This window comes from Misgurnus anguillicaudatus, chromosome 9 (genome assembly GCF_027580225.2).
Source record: "Misgurnus anguillicaudatus chromosome 9, ASM2758022v2, whole genome shotgun sequence".
In the NCBI taxonomy this organism is placed as follows: domain Eukaryota; kingdom Metazoa; phylum Chordata; class Actinopteri; order Cypriniformes; family Cobitidae; genus Misgurnus; species Misgurnus anguillicaudatus.
The window spans coordinates 2588487-2604002 of NC_073345.2; the positions used below are offsets into that span (position 1 = coordinate 2588487).

The following is a 15516-nucleotide window of genomic DNA, read 5'->3' on the forward strand; positions in this document are numbered from 1 at the left end:
AACATTATCATAGTTCAGCCCTCTCTGCTTTGCTTGGGTACGCCCTCAAAGACGGGGGTGGAGAGCGCTGAGTCACTGAGAGAGAGCTAAAATGGCGGAGGTTGGGAGTCCCTGCTTTGACCCTGTTTGCAAACTCTTGTTTCATTGTTTAAGCGATTAAATCTCTCGAGTTGACGCTGTCTCTTTAGATGCAAGGGCAAAATAGCACTTTATGGACTTACACAGAGGACATCATGTTTACTACGGTTCCGGAAAAATCAGTCAGAAGTTTTCACAATAACTGCTTCTCATGAACCGAAGCTGCGCGACGTCTCCTCCTGAAAGTTGGATTACCATGCACTTCTGGATCACAGGCTGTAAGTATTCATGTTTATTATTTGCCTTTACTGTAAGTTACGTTACCGATAACCAGAGCTTAACATTATGTGTAGAGCTCAGATATATATCTATGTGTAGCTAATTGTTTTGTGTTGTAATAATGTATTTCATAAACAATGTACCATATTTACACACGTGTATGTTGAATTATGCAGACTATCGTTTTTATCGATGTTTATTTAGACGTGTTTACAAACTTGCTAAGCTGTTTCAGCTAAACTGTTACCGGTAAAGTTTGTTCTCATGATCAAACTCAAGAAACTCTAAGTACAGATGATTTGTTTAACGTTATATGTATTTTACTGTTGTTTTTACTTGAAGCTTTCTTAGATTTTGAAACGAAGTAAACACGTAATGTGTGTTGCTAATGTTGGGCCATGTAATACATTAACGTTTTAATGAATAGTCTAACGATTTATAATTGTTGTACTCTATTGTTATAATATGTCTTTTTGACTGAATACATGTTTGTTTTATTTGTCTATATCCTAGATTCGCAGCTGGACACATCCTTCTACACTGTATGCAAACATGCAACATCATTACACACAGTACAAGGCATATGAGGAGCAAAGGTGTGTAACACATATGATGTATTTAGCTAGTGAAACCACTACCAGTCTTAAATGTATAACTGATGATGACAAAGTTTTTTTCTCTGCATAATCATAGGAACCCAGGCAGTAGCATCGTTTCACAATGTTTACATCACCATCATCAGTGGATGCCTTTGCCGTCCGTAGCCTGAGATTTCAGATTTGCAGCTAAAAATGTGACTTTCCCATTTATTGGAATGCTGTGCAGGTATTTAAGTATTTTAGTAACTGTGTTAAATAAAGTACGGTAGTATTTACTTTTAAAATAAATGTATTGCTTATTTATATTTTTACAGGTTGTACCTTGCAGCCATCCATTACAATGTCACCAAGCCGTAACAAAAGCAGGAGAGGGAAAGTCCAAGGCTATGTTCCCAAAACACACAAGTGACATACTGTAAGCAGTAATGTTTTATTTCAAATACATTCATAATTAAAAACTTAATGTATGAAGCAGGGAAATAAATGATCAAAACAAAAGATTTATTGACTGCAATATTTGTACAGTTATGTGGATGATGTGATCAGGCTTGTGTTTGCTGAGGTATTTGAAGATAAGCTGAAGGAAACCCCGATTCCAATGGACCTGGCATCACAGTTTGAGAGACCTTCAAAGGAGGACGTGATTGCATGCCATCTTCAGTGCAGGGGTCGTCGGAAGCCAACATTCCGATCAGGACGCTCCAAGCATATCTGGAGAACAACACACGACAGGATGATAACCCTAAAGTGTCGTCTTAGATAGCATCAGCTGACAAAGCTTTGATATGCCATTTATCTGAATAGATAGCTGTAAGAAGTGAATTGAACAATTTTTGAAAGTAGAGCACAATATGGTTACTAAAGTATGTTTATTTGTATATTGTTTAACATTTAAATATATATTTGTAATAAATAAACTTTTGACTGACTACTATATTTTCTTTAAAGTTACATCTTTTGTTCTTTTGGGTACTTTGTTACTATAATAATACTTTAGTGTTATTGGTTTTAAAATTTAATAAAACTTACTCTAGTCCTGCGCCTCAAAGGCTTATAGTCGGTACAATAAATGTTCTGTGTGTAGGGATTTAGACAATTTGTGCAAAACCTGTATGATGAATCACGCAGGTAAGAGGCCCTGGAACCTGTTGCATTCTCCTTAAAACCTAGTAAGTAAAAACATAGCACAGTCTTTCATAATAAAGTTTACCATAGTAAAACAATGTAGAACTAACATTCATTTCAATTAATACTTTCTTTGTGCTACATTTGGTGTTTCCATATAGTTTGCGCAGTAAAAGAGTATGTAAGCAGTATTTTATAATAAAGTTTACTATAGTAAAATAATGTAGAAATTACCAAGTGAAATCGTTTTATAATCATTTCAACAAATACTTTCTATGTGCTACATTTGGTGTTTCCATATAGTTATGTAGTACGTTATAATTACCTTTTGGATGTCTTTGCAACACATTTTCGTCTTCGTTTAGCATTCTGGCAGAGCTAAGGACACCTAAAAAGGTGAAATCCAATCGCATTCATTGACGGAGATCGTTTATATCGTAACGGCCTTCTGAACTCTGGATCCAGCTCGAAGTGGTAAGGCAGTACAGACACCATCGTTTATAGAGAAATGTAACGCTTGTTTACGTTGCCTCTGAGGCTGTGACTCTCAGTCAGAATCTGTGTCAACCCACGCGTAGTCAGGGGCGTAACCTTTCAAACACACGCCGAACCCAGCTGACCAATAACAGTTGAGTAGTCATCTGACCAATCCGATTACACTAGACATTTTGGGAGGCGGAGACAGGAACTAAACCGAGCGTTTTCCAGACAGTGGGAAATCGGTGAGGTATGTAAGCAATTTATAAGACTCACAATGCATTAGTTCAAGTTTTAATAACATGTATGTACTATGGGATATTGCAATAACGTGCTAACGTGCCAATTTATTAGCATAATTGGTGCTCTTTAATATAAGTGGGTGCTAGGCAGTGATGGGACTAACGCGTTACAAAGTAACGTTACTGTAATTCCACTACTTTTAGCAGTAACGAGCAAGTAACGAAGTATTTTTTTAAATCAAGTAACGCAGTTACAATTACTGAAATTTAAATGAGTTCGTTACTCGCGTTACTCTATTTTGTGATGAATTAACACTTGCAGACAAGACATTTCTGATCTGTGATGAATTAACACTTGCAGACAAGACATTTCTGATCTAACGTCGCAGGACCATGGTGGGCGGCGCAATGGATCATTAAACTTCATCAGTTCCAACAGTGCGTACAGAATGAACATGAAAAATCAAAACCGGACGACATACCTTTGTTTAAAAATTGTGCGCCAGTCATAAGTCCATCCGGTCTGATATCAACTTGAATTTGTAGTTCACAAAAGTAATAAATCTGAGAAATGTTTATATGTTTTCAGACGTTTACATCGGCTTTCATGGAAGAGATCAATCCGCAATTGCGCAAGTTTCAGTTTTGGTTTCGGTTTCACTCACTCCCTGTCTGACAAAACAATCACCGTACTCCGTTTTCTGATAAAATATCTTCCTTTAATCTTGTATCTCGTTTGATTCAAACATAAAACATATACAAACATACTCTTAAATCTATCACGGATGCGTGGAAAACTGCATTCCAGAGAGCGCAATAGCTGCTAGCTTCACTACACAATTTTAACACATTATATATTTTCATTTAAGGCTTTGTAGGTGATTAGTAATATTTTAAATTGTATGCAATATTTAACTGGTAGCCAGTGTAAAGATGCCAAAATTGGACTTATGTGGTCAAACTTTTTAGACAGAGTAAGCACTCTTGCAGTGGCGTTTTGAACCAGCTGTAGCTTGTTTACCTGACATTATTCTTAAACTTGTGGTCTTTTTCCTTCGCTTAGTTTTTCAGGTTAAAATTCCGCTTTCTAAATAGGGATTAGGCATGGCGCCAGGTGCAACTGGCTTTTAAAGGGGATGAGAGCTGAGACTCTCATTGTTTTTTTGTACGTTACGCCCCAAAAAACACCCATTACTCATTAGGAGTTAAGGAATAACACTTTTAGGCCGTGCGCTTGGCGCACAAACAGTTTTTTCCCGTCGTTAAATCAGCAAAAGTGGATTCGGACTTGTCCATTTGGACCGTGCGCCTTGCGCTTTAGACAATGTGCTAAGATCGTTAAAATAGGGCCCTTACACTTACGTGTTTGACAACATTTGAAACTGTGAAGGGTCTTCTTTAATTTCTGTACATTTACAGTAACTTCAAATCTTTGTGTTTTTGTCAAATAAAGAAAATAAACAGGGTGCGCATTCAGGCATTTCTGTCTCTGCCAGCTGTCTCTCAAAACATGTTACAAAAATCAATTGAAACTAGAGGCCTGCATTTCAGCCCGAGCCCGACGGGGCCCGACCTGTTTATGCCCTTCGGGTCGGGTTTCGGGCCAATTTTAACGTCACAGCAGATACGCGGGCCGGACCAGGCTTATTTAGGCTTCTCCATCTTTTTATATTTTTCAATTTAATTAAAAGAACCTTTTGACAGACATTGATGATTGCAAAACAAACATAGGAAGACGTTTAACCTATTTACAATGCAGCTGTTGCGTATTTAACAGCAGGACCTTCAGCGCACCAGGAAAAAAATACTAGATTAAAACCTTGGATACTGTACATAATCTATGCAGACAGCATCCAAGACATAATCTATTAAAGACTTCTCCCTGTATTTATTTTTGTGTAAGAAGGCTGTGTCTTTATTTCTTGTTTGTGTATGGATCGACTTTTTTTCTTAGTTTAACTGTTGGATGGATACATGAATAGCCATCTTCTGTGGTAAGTCCTTACATTAAAAAAATGTATTCGCAAAAGCGAAGTTTAAGATATGTTTATTCTGTTTCATGTTTATTTGTTTAGTTTTGTATAGCTCTTTTAATTTTTTTTTATTTCTGCACCCGTTGCAACTGCGAGCAGCAGAGCAACCTGCCTTCGCTTTTTAAAAATAGTGTGTGTTGATAATAAACATTTAAACTAACATTGTGATATGCTGAAAATATATATTTTATATAGTTGTTATTATAGGCAAGTGAAGTGTTGATTTGAGAGCCTCAATTCATCAAACATGTCGTCAACTTGCTGTCGGCCGCTATCATAAAAAACTTTAACAAACAAAAACTGCTCTAAAATGTAAAAAAAAGAAATATAACTATTTTGCCATTTAAAACAAAACTGAACTGCTTTAATTGCTGCAAGAGTACAGCTGTACAAGCTGTGTAAGCAGTTATTTTTTGCTATTTCTTTGGATTTCTTTTGCAAAATCCATGCGGAATTATGCAAAATGATTTAAAATGTTTTAAAACGATCCGAGAGAATGTGCACTGTGAATATTACAAAACAATACAATATTTTATAACTATATTATAAATTTTATTAAAGGATTACCCTGAATTTAACTGGACCAACATGAACCAACAGATAATGGATAATGTGCTGTCACGACCATAGAGTTTTATATAATATACATATATTATTCTGCCCTACAAAGCGAAAGCGCAGTAACTACGCATTTGGTCAAAATTGAGTTAAGGGTTAAAATGGGCTTTGTGAGATCTGTTGTGTCTTGTGACAAAGTCTCCTGGTTAAATTTTGTCCCATTTCAGAGAAATGTGTGTGCCAAAATTGCCGTAACATGTTTGACTGGCTGGTGTAAAAAACTTTAAAGCCATTTTTCTCAGTTTCAGTGTTTGTGTAGATACTGCACTTAGCCTTTGGAGGGCAGTATTGTCTACAGTATAAGAGTAAGAAAAGGCTTCTCATAATAAACGTAACGTATAGCAAGATAATTTCATCAGTTTAACAACACAATGTATATATATTTATCTTGTAAACGGATTTGAAATAATAAATAATTGTCGCGTCACATAGCAAGAGAGACGATAGAGATCTCATTAACTTCTCCGCAGTAAGTTTTACATATTAAAAAGGCTATTAAAAAGTTTGTGCTTCTCTCATAAAAACCTCACAGCAGACAGCACAGACTTCTCACAAACACACGCGATGCAGTGACTATATCTGCGGACACAGATTCCTAATGGGGAGAATTAAAAAGTTGGGTCGGACTCAGGCTGAGAATTCTGATAAGCTGTCGGACAAGGGCCGGGCTAGGGCCTAAGCATCTCGGGCCAGGGCCTAGATTTCAGGCCCGTGCAGGGCTCTAATTGAAACTCAGTGAATATCCGTCACAAACATGATATACATATCCAAAGAAAGCCTGAAATGTTTACTTTTAAATAAACTAATTATATCGAAAACAAATATTCCCTGTTTATATAATCTGTGCTGAACTAAAGAGAGTACAGTTTTTCCTGGCTGACCTAATTATCTTTAATGCGGTCACGCCCACAGGCAGTACAAGCTGTACACATGGTAATGAATAGACGAACAGTTCAAGCAGTGACAAACAAAGCATAAAGTTTTATCAGATTAAAAGACTTTACTGCATGTTAAAGCAACACCAAAGAGGGTTTTTTTTACCTTAGCTCATTCCCCGCCATTGACGAGTTATCTCGTCAATTATGAGTTAATATTTAACTAATAAATATGCTTTTCTGGACGAATTTCAAAGTGAAAGTGTAATACCGCTTTTATCCACTGGATGGCGCCAAAACCGAATTTATCAAAAACGGAAGTTAAAAAGAAGTAATGGTTTATTTTAACTGCCTTTATGTTTGATAGTCATTCTGAGTCTGATATCTAACATAAATTCCTTTACAAAAACGCCATTTTTTAAGCTTTTTCCTCAAAATGTTGTATTTTTGAAGAGAAATATCCATATTTCAGTGGTTAAATTAAGTGGAAAAAGTAAATATATAATGAAACGTTTTTTCCCCATTTTGTTTGTTTGTTTATTTATTGTTTGTTTGAAAGCAAAGGGTGTGTTCTTTAATTTGATATAATTTGTATGTTTATATATTTATAGAAGATAATTTTTCCTGCAAGGAATTTTGTGAAACTTTTGTTAAAATCACAAAAATGCAGGTGGGCAACTTTTCTCAAAAAGGCTGGCGGTGAATGAGTTAAAATAATGTTTCCAAAAAAGTTTCAGTCGTTCATTCACTCGAAACAGGGTGAACGGCATTTTCACATTCGCTTTGCAGCCCTCTATCGGCCAAAACCGCACTAAAGAAGTTTCCAACCGTCGGGTTGCGGTCCTGTAGTTCGAGTGAAAACTACAAAAACTTGCTTTACGGTAGACCTACAATCCAATCAGAGCCAGCTATGCTGCAGTATTTACGATAGAGGTAATGGATAATTTCGCTTCTAACCTGTAGGGGGAGCAAAGAGCAAAAACTCTTTAGTGTTGCTTTAAGCATTATACACACACAGTAGCGGAGTGGCAATCGGGAGAGTCGGGACATTTCCTGGTGGGCCGGTAGTGTTTTGAGGCTGCAAGGCCCGGTCTTATAATAGTTATACACTGCGAGTTATATAGCAACCCCGTCTGGCGGCCTGATGTGCGGCCGCCTTGCCTCTGGTCACACTGTAGCCTCATTGCTCAACACAGTATATAAAAGTGCTCAACCTGTTTAGCAGGTCCAACCATGTCTAGGATTTTTAAAAATATAGGGGGATCAGTGAACGGCCCCTCCCCAAATGGCATAGCCTGTCTGCCTTTGATGTAAAAAGCCCCCGCATTTCTATTTAATGGAGTACATATGTGTCACGGTTGGTCTAAACCGGATAATAGAAAATAACAGAAGACGAACCCAAACGCAAGATGTAAGAAAATATAACAAAGATTTATTTACAAAAACTGAAACACCCACGAGGGGGTAAAATGGAAAGGAACAAAACAATGTGATGAAACACAAATAACTGGAACAGATAAACGGGAACCATAAAACTTGGATTTCACAAACATCAAACAACGCACGCACACCACACAGAGAACACAAGGGCATTATATAGACAGCACATCAATGGGGAACAGGTGAACATAATTAATCACTTAAGACATGATTACATAAGGGAGTAGGGTGAAAGTGACAAGACACTGGGAACACGTGTTACACATACATGATGTGAAACAACACGTATTCCCACATAGAACAATGCTGCCCTGGTCCTGCCCTCTGGATAATAACCAAGGTCAGGCAAGACCATGACAGCCACAAAACACTGGGAACACGTGTCACACAGATATGATGTGAACACACGTGTTCCCACATACACACACTGCTGCCCTGACCTTGCCCACAGAACATAGACCTGATCTACACTAAGGTCTGGCAAGATCACGACAGCAACAAGACACCGGGAACATGTGGCAGCCACACACAGAATGTGATCCCACATGTCCCCACACAGAACATGATACTGCCACGGTCCTGTCAGATGCACTCAGACCTACATCTAGCACGGATGTCTGACAGGACCATGACAGTACCCCCCACTTAAAAGACGGATACAAGACGTCACAAACAAAAACAAACAAAAACATTAAACACGAGGAACGAAAGACTGCACAACAGAAGACAACCACGACAACATTACTACAAACAACAAAGGTAAACACACATATGTGACAAACGGATTGGGATGGTGTAACAAAAATAATAAATGATGAAGGGGAGGTGGGGAAAAAACAGGGGAAACAAAATGTCCATGGGGCACATAAGTCCTAGGGTCCCGCGGCTGAAAAGCCGACCGGTGACGTGTCCCTGGCTGCGCCGGCGAGTGACGTGTCTCCGGCTGCGCCGGCGAGTGACGTGTCTCCGGCTGCGCCGGCGAGTGACGTGTCTCCGGCTGCGCCGGCGAGTGACGTGTCTCCGGCTGCGCCGGCGGGTGACGTGTCTCCGGCTGCGTCGGCGGGTGACGTGTCTCCGGCTGCGCCGGCTGGTGACGTGTCTCCGGCTGCGCCGGCTGGTGACGTGTCTCCGGCTGCATCGGCGGGTGACGTGTCTCCGGCTGCATCGACGGGTGACGTGTCTCTGGATGCACCGGCGGGTGACGTGTCCCCGGCTGCACCGGCGGGTGACGTGTCTCCGGCTGCACCGGCGGATGACGTGTCTCCGGCTGCACCGGCGGGTGACGTGTCTCCGGCTGCACCGGCGGGTGACGTGTCTCCGGCTGCATCGACGGGTGACGTGTCTCTGGATGCACCGGCGGGTGACGTGTCTCCGGTTGCACCGGCGGGTGACGTGTCTCCGGCTGCACCGGCGGGTGACGTGTCTCCGGCTGCACCGGCGGATGACGTGTCTCCGGCTGCACCGGCGGGTGACGTGTCTCCGGCTGCACCGGCGGGTGACGTGTCTCCGGCTGCACCGGCGGGTGACGTGTCTCCGGCTGCACCGGCGGGTGACGTGTCTCCGGCTGCACTGGCGGGTGACGTGTCTCCGGCTGCATCGACGGGTGACGTGTCTCTGGATGCACCGGCGGGTGACGTGTCTCCGGTTGCACCGGCGGGTGACGTGTCTCCGGCTGCACCGGCGGGTGACGTGTCTCCGGCTGCACCGGCGGATGACGTGTCTCCGGCTGCACCGGCGGGTGACGTGTCTCCGGCTGCACCGGCGGGTGACGTGTCTCCGGCTGCACCGGCGGGTGACGTGTCTCCCGCTTCGCCGATTCCGAGGCCCTCCTCGTCCTCCTCCCTCTGGACGCAGGGAGTGCAGAGCCGAGACTGGCCCCGGGAGTAGTCTCCAACACCGGGGAGACAGGAGTCGATCCCTCCAGCCGGATAGCCCCGGTCCTAATGGCCCTCAAGCTGGCCTGCGTCTGGCGGGATCCAGCAGGTCCGGTTGGCCGCCGCCTGGCGTAAACTTCGGGTCCGCATACGAGTGGGTCATAGAATTCGTAACCCGACTCGTATGCGGGACGTGAGCCCCTTCCCCGTACCGCCAGGCGGCTACCGGCAAACATCTCGCTGGGTTCTGTTGGGTGCGTGCGTTATGTCACGGTTGGTCTAAACCGGATAATAGAAAATAACAGAAGACGAACCCAAACGCAAGATGTAAGAAAATATAACAAAGATTTATTTACAAAAACTGAAACACCCACGAGGGGGTAAAACGGAAAGGAACAAAACAATGTGATGAAACACAAATAACTGGAACAGATAAACGGGAACCATAAAACTTGGATTTCACAAACATCAAACAACGCACGCACACCACACAGAGAACACAAGGGCATTATATAGACAGCACATCAATGGGGAACAGGTGAACATAATTAATCACTTAAGACATGATTACATAAGGGAGTAGGGTGAAAGTGACAAGACACTGGGAACACGTGTTACACATACATGATGTGAAACAACACGTATTCCCACATAGAACAATGCTGCCCTGGTCCTGCCCTCTGGATAATAACCAAGGTCAGGCAAGACCATGACAGCCACAAAACACTGGGAACACGTGTCACACAGATATGATGTGAACACACGTGTTCCCACATACACACACTGCTGCCCTGACCTTGCCCACAGAACATAGACCTGATCTACACTAAGGTCTGGCAAGATCACGACAGCAACAAGACACCGGGAACATGTGGCAGCCACACACAGAATGTGATCCCACATGTCCCCACACAGAACATGATACTGCCACGGTCCTGTCAGATGCACTCAGACCTACATCTAGCACGGATGTCTGACAGGACCATGACAATATGCGGTCGGATCCATCAAGCGGATAGGCTATTTGATAGACTAGTAGCAAGTGTGGATGAAGGAGGTTTAAAATCTCTAGCCTGGTGGTCAGGACATGAATGGATCAAATCGGCACATTTGCAAAGGTTTATCTCCATATGGCTATATAATAAAAATTAGTATATAACGGCAATGAACGTCTCATATGGCAATAAATATCCACACATAACTTAACATAACAGCATAATAAAATTAATAAAAACAATAAAGCAGGATTGACATGTAAATTGTATTATTATTACCGGAAAAACAGCAATATTACTGAAATAAACTCTGAGGTAAAAGCGGCAAACACACTGTAAACCGCACTAACAAGTCTAAATAAGCAAAAACAGTGAAAAAAACATTGTCTCTCAAAACTTTATATGACAAAAATTATATATATATATATATATATATATATATATATATATATATATATATATATATATATATATATATATATATATATATATTATATATATATATATATATATATATATATATATATATATATATATATATATATATATATATTATATATATATATATATATATATATATATATATATATATATATATATATATATATATATATATATGAATATTTGGTTAGCATGTTGATTTATGGTGTGTGCCCCTAAATTTTGTGGTTGCGCCTAGTGTTGGCCGATATGCCCTATTTTGAGATCGTCCTATCGTCACCCTGTGAGATCGGCGATACACAACAGTATCGGGGGGCGGGGCAGTAGTTTACTCATATTTTTATTTGTTAATTTTTTACTCATAACAAGTCACTTGATGGGTGGACATAAAATAACAAGAGCAACACCGTCATGACCGCAACCTTCTTAAAACTGATGCCATTAATGCGAGCGCGTCATTAAAACCCTAACCATGATTACTTAAAGGTAAGGTAACAGATTTGATCCTGAAACATTTTTTGTTATGCTGGTTAAAAGTCTCCTCACATCCTGATAGCAATCACTGTGTTAAGTTGTTTAAATGTATTTGTAGAAATTTATGTCATCTGTGAAAGGCGTAGGACCAAAAAATGTTCAACAAATCATAGATTTCGGTCCGAATGGACGTTTCCATTTTTGTCCCTCATACGTAAGCGTAATTTGAATGCCCACCGCGCAGCGAGTCCACGCAGACACCATACATCATCGGCGCGTTCACGTGCGCTCACCTCCTGTCTGTAAACAGCAAGAACAGCAAACTTTTCTGCTGAATTGACAACCTACACAGGAGGCACAAAACTAAAGGCATCTTTTATAACAACAACAGCAAAAACTGCCTGGATCAGCAAGAGCAAAAACCCAAATTTACATCGGTAACTTTAATGCTTTACCTCGAGATGAAACAGCTGCAGGAGGCAAATGGTCTGAAAGGGTCGTTGCACTGTTTATTTTGGTAAGGTAGGGACACGATATGTTTGTATTGAGATGGATTCATATATTCTACTCTTATGAAACATTGTGTTGCTTATGAAATTTATATGGAGATAATTTTATCTCATTAATAATTCACGCAAAAAACATGATTCACACATGCGTAGACTATTTCACATGCATGAAATCTAATTTACATACACAAAAACATATATATTCGCAAAAAACGATGTACATACACAAAATAAAAATACATATTAATAAAATACGTTTCACAAACGAAAAAAGTTTTAAATTTCGAGTTTATCATGACTGTGAATGTACGAATCGTCTTTTTCGTGTATGAATTGCTTTGAATTCGTGTGTGTGTTTTTGAGACTTTGTTGGCAGCGCGCCCCCAACGTGGATCACCCGCACTCCCCAGCCAACCAGATGCGAGCTCACCACTCAACCAACCAATCACAACCCGCCAAGAGCGCAGCACTCAAGGAGATCAGCATTGCACACCTTTTGGGCAATCTGGCTCTCCTGACGTATTTACTTAGCGCATTTCGTATCTGAGTGTACTAGCAGCAAAATGCTTTCATAAAATTTATTTGAGAGCGATTTATAACTAAAGTATATTTATAGCATTATATAGTTAACCATTATAGTAATGGCTTCCAGAAAGTTTAAATATCTACAGCGGAAAGAAAGTATTTAAGCTGAACATTGCTGTGTCCAGTTATGTGAGGACTCCTCAAAGTTCAACTCTGTATGAGTTTCCAAATGTTTTTGGTGGACGAAAAACATGCAGAAAATGGATTCACAACATTCGGCGCGAGCGATTTAACATCACTTCTCATACACGGATCTGCAGTCATTTTAAAAGTGGTGATTTGATCGTGCTATTGAGCCTTAAAGTGCGTCACTGGCTTTGAAAGGACGTTGCCTTATCCAGCCAACCAAGTATTGCATTTAGTTTTGTTCAGGTATAAAAATAATATTGACATGTATATAATCAACTTTTATTCAGTGTTGCCTGCACTGCAGGAATGTAAATAATGACTTTACACATTTGCAATGCAGTAATGTATTTAAATATACTGTAAATAACTTTTATTTAGTGTTGCATGCACTGCAGGAATGTAAACATGTAAATATAAATGACTTTGAACATTTGCAATGCAGTAATGAATGTAAATATACTGTAATTAACTTTTATTCAGTGTTGCATGCACTGCAGGAATGTAAACATGTGGCTTTGAACATTTACAATGCAGTAATGTATTTAAATATACTGTAAATAACTTTCATACAGTGTTGCATGCACTGCATGAATGTAAAACTAAATGACTTTGAACATTAACATTGCAGTAATGTATAATATACTGTAAATAACTACCTTAACTTCAGAAATGTAAACATGTAAATATAAATAACTATCAAGCAACAGATGTGTCAAGGCTGTAGCCAAATAGTTGCAGAGGTTGTAGTTATGGGGCATCTTGATAGCGATTAAGGTTGCGTGTTGTTGCTGCTGGTATGACAGCACACTTCCATACTAAACTCTGCCAAAGCCAAAATCCACCAAAGAATTGACATGTGACATCCTGATAGTGGTGACCGAAGGGGCTACAGCACTGGCAAGGTCCTTAAACGCCTCTGCTACTTGGAGGACTGTGAGGTCAGGCAGCTTACAGGTGACACTCTTTTAAAAGGTACATCTGAAATGAAAAAAGTGCAATTCCTATCATTTTAGTCTGTAAAATCTTTAGCAGTTTTTTATCAAATACTGCTTCTTATTACATGGCATTTGCAATACTTCTAATCGTCTGATGTCCTGAATGTCACACCGCAGCCTCAATCTGGACAGGACTATTGTTTTGTACATTGTAATGGATTGTTCTGTAATAAACACTCGTATGGACTTTATCTGACTGTTACATACTGTAACATTTTCAGTGAAATGAACCTGATCTCATACTGTGTGTGTGTGTGTGTGTGTGTGTGTGTGTGCGTTCGTGCGTGCGTGCGTGTGTAAAATACTACATTGCAAAATTTTTGTGGTGTACCTTAATACATTAGCAAGCTTCCTTTCTTTGGGTCTTGCAGACAGAACCTCTGAAAATACACAGCAAACACACAGTGGCCATGTTAACATTAATAAATAAAGTTTGGAATACTACATTACAGTAAAATGTAGATTGAATAAAAATTACCATTGTTCTAGGTCTGTGTCAGCTCTCCTCCGTTTCAGTACAGCTGTGAACTTCACTGATGCCAAGCTCTGAGTACTGCAACAATGTGCTGTCCCAGCAACACAAGAAAACTGCTCTGTGATAGTATTACACAACGAGAGTCCTTTAATACAATCGGTGAATAAATGACATTAAACAATATCAAGAATTAAGAATCAATGTCATATGTAAACTGATTCTTAATATGTAAACTCTATTTACAAGGCTAACGTACATGGCCGGACTTACCATTGGGCTTGAGTGGGCTTGAGCCCAGGGGCCCCGGCCAATAGGGGCCTCCGTGCCGGCTTGCGTTCGTTTGGTTTGTTCAGTCGTTTTCATTTTTTATTTTACAGCCTATTGGTTGGTGCTGCATTTAATTCGTTAATATATATGTCAGTCATCTTGGTGCTGAATATGACGCGCTGAGTTTACTGCTTTTGAAACCCATAGATAGCGAATACGCGAAATGAGAGTCATAAATGGGCTTTACAGATAACGAGAAAGAGCAACGCGAAAATGAAGCGCTCCGTATGAAAGATTACTAGAGTAGGTCTTGTAACTCTGTTTTTTCTTGTTTGTTTGTAATCTAATGTGATACGCAGCAGGTATACGCAGTATACCCACTAGGAAAGGTCAAGGATTTCCGTATACCCATTTAAAAAAGCGTGAAAATACTTAACAGTGTGTGACAAAACTTTGACACTTTCATTCATAAACTGACATCTGAATCACTCACCATTCGCATGCTCCACTTGCTACTTTGGCGGGTTTAACCTCATATACAGTCGGCTATTTGATATTTGGTACATTTGACTTCATGCGGCACTGCGCGATCCGATCATTATATGAAATCAAATTATCACGGCGCAAAAGTGACTTTAAAGCAGACGGGGGTATTCATATGGTTCAACAACAGACAAAAAAATGACATCAGAGTACCGCGAGAGCGATTCGAGAAATCACACGGAGAAGTCTGCTTTCTAGTCGCTCTCGCGGTACTTTGACGTCATCACAAAGCGGTCTGCGTAGCGCCAAATGAAATCCAATCTGCTCGCAGTCTGCAGCTCACACGACACTGTAACCAAACTGTGAACGAGTGGAGCAGAGCTACGAAACATCAGTCGAGTTTATTACTTCATCTGGAGGTGAGGATTCACTAAATCATGGCCATGTTGATGTTCTGATGGTTTTTGATATAATCCACTAGCTAGCCTAACTTTCCTGTAGTTTCTCTTTCAGCATGTTTGCT

At 40.3% G+C, this 15516-nt stretch overlaps 3 long non-coding RNA genes across 7 annotated transcripts; 1 reads left to right on the plus strand and 2 right to left on the minus strand.

Moving 5' to 3' along the window:
* The first annotated feature begins 266 nt into the window (after positions 1–266).
* LOC129436686 (uncharacterized) lies at positions 267–1890 on the plus strand. Of its 5 annotated transcripts, XR_012370956.1 has the most exons (4): positions 267–356; positions 871–953; positions 1051–1182; positions 1271–1890. It is a non-coding gene; the product is annotated as an uncharacterized lncRNA (long non-coding RNA). The 5 variants fall into 5 exon arrangements; XR_012370954.1 differs by lacking the exon at positions 267–356 and having other exon boundaries at positions 505–953; XR_012370955.1 differs by lacking the exon at positions 267–356 and having other exon boundaries at positions 503–1204.
* Positions 1368–2441, minus strand: LOC141366025 (uncharacterized). The gene is made up of 2 exons (XR_012370958.1): positions 1986–2441; positions 1368–1667 (listed from the first exon to the last, which is right to left on the minus strand). It is a non-coding gene; the product is annotated as an uncharacterized lncRNA (long non-coding RNA).
* An 11040-nt stretch (positions 2442–13481) lies between these two features.
* LOC141366201 (uncharacterized) lies at positions 13482–14372 on the minus strand. Its single transcript, XR_012371300.1, has 3 exons — positions 14247–14372; positions 14100–14148; positions 13482–13751 (listed from the first exon to the last, which is right to left on the minus strand). It is a non-coding gene; the product is annotated as an uncharacterized lncRNA (long non-coding RNA).
* Between the last annotated feature and the right edge of the window lie 1144 nt (positions 14373–15516).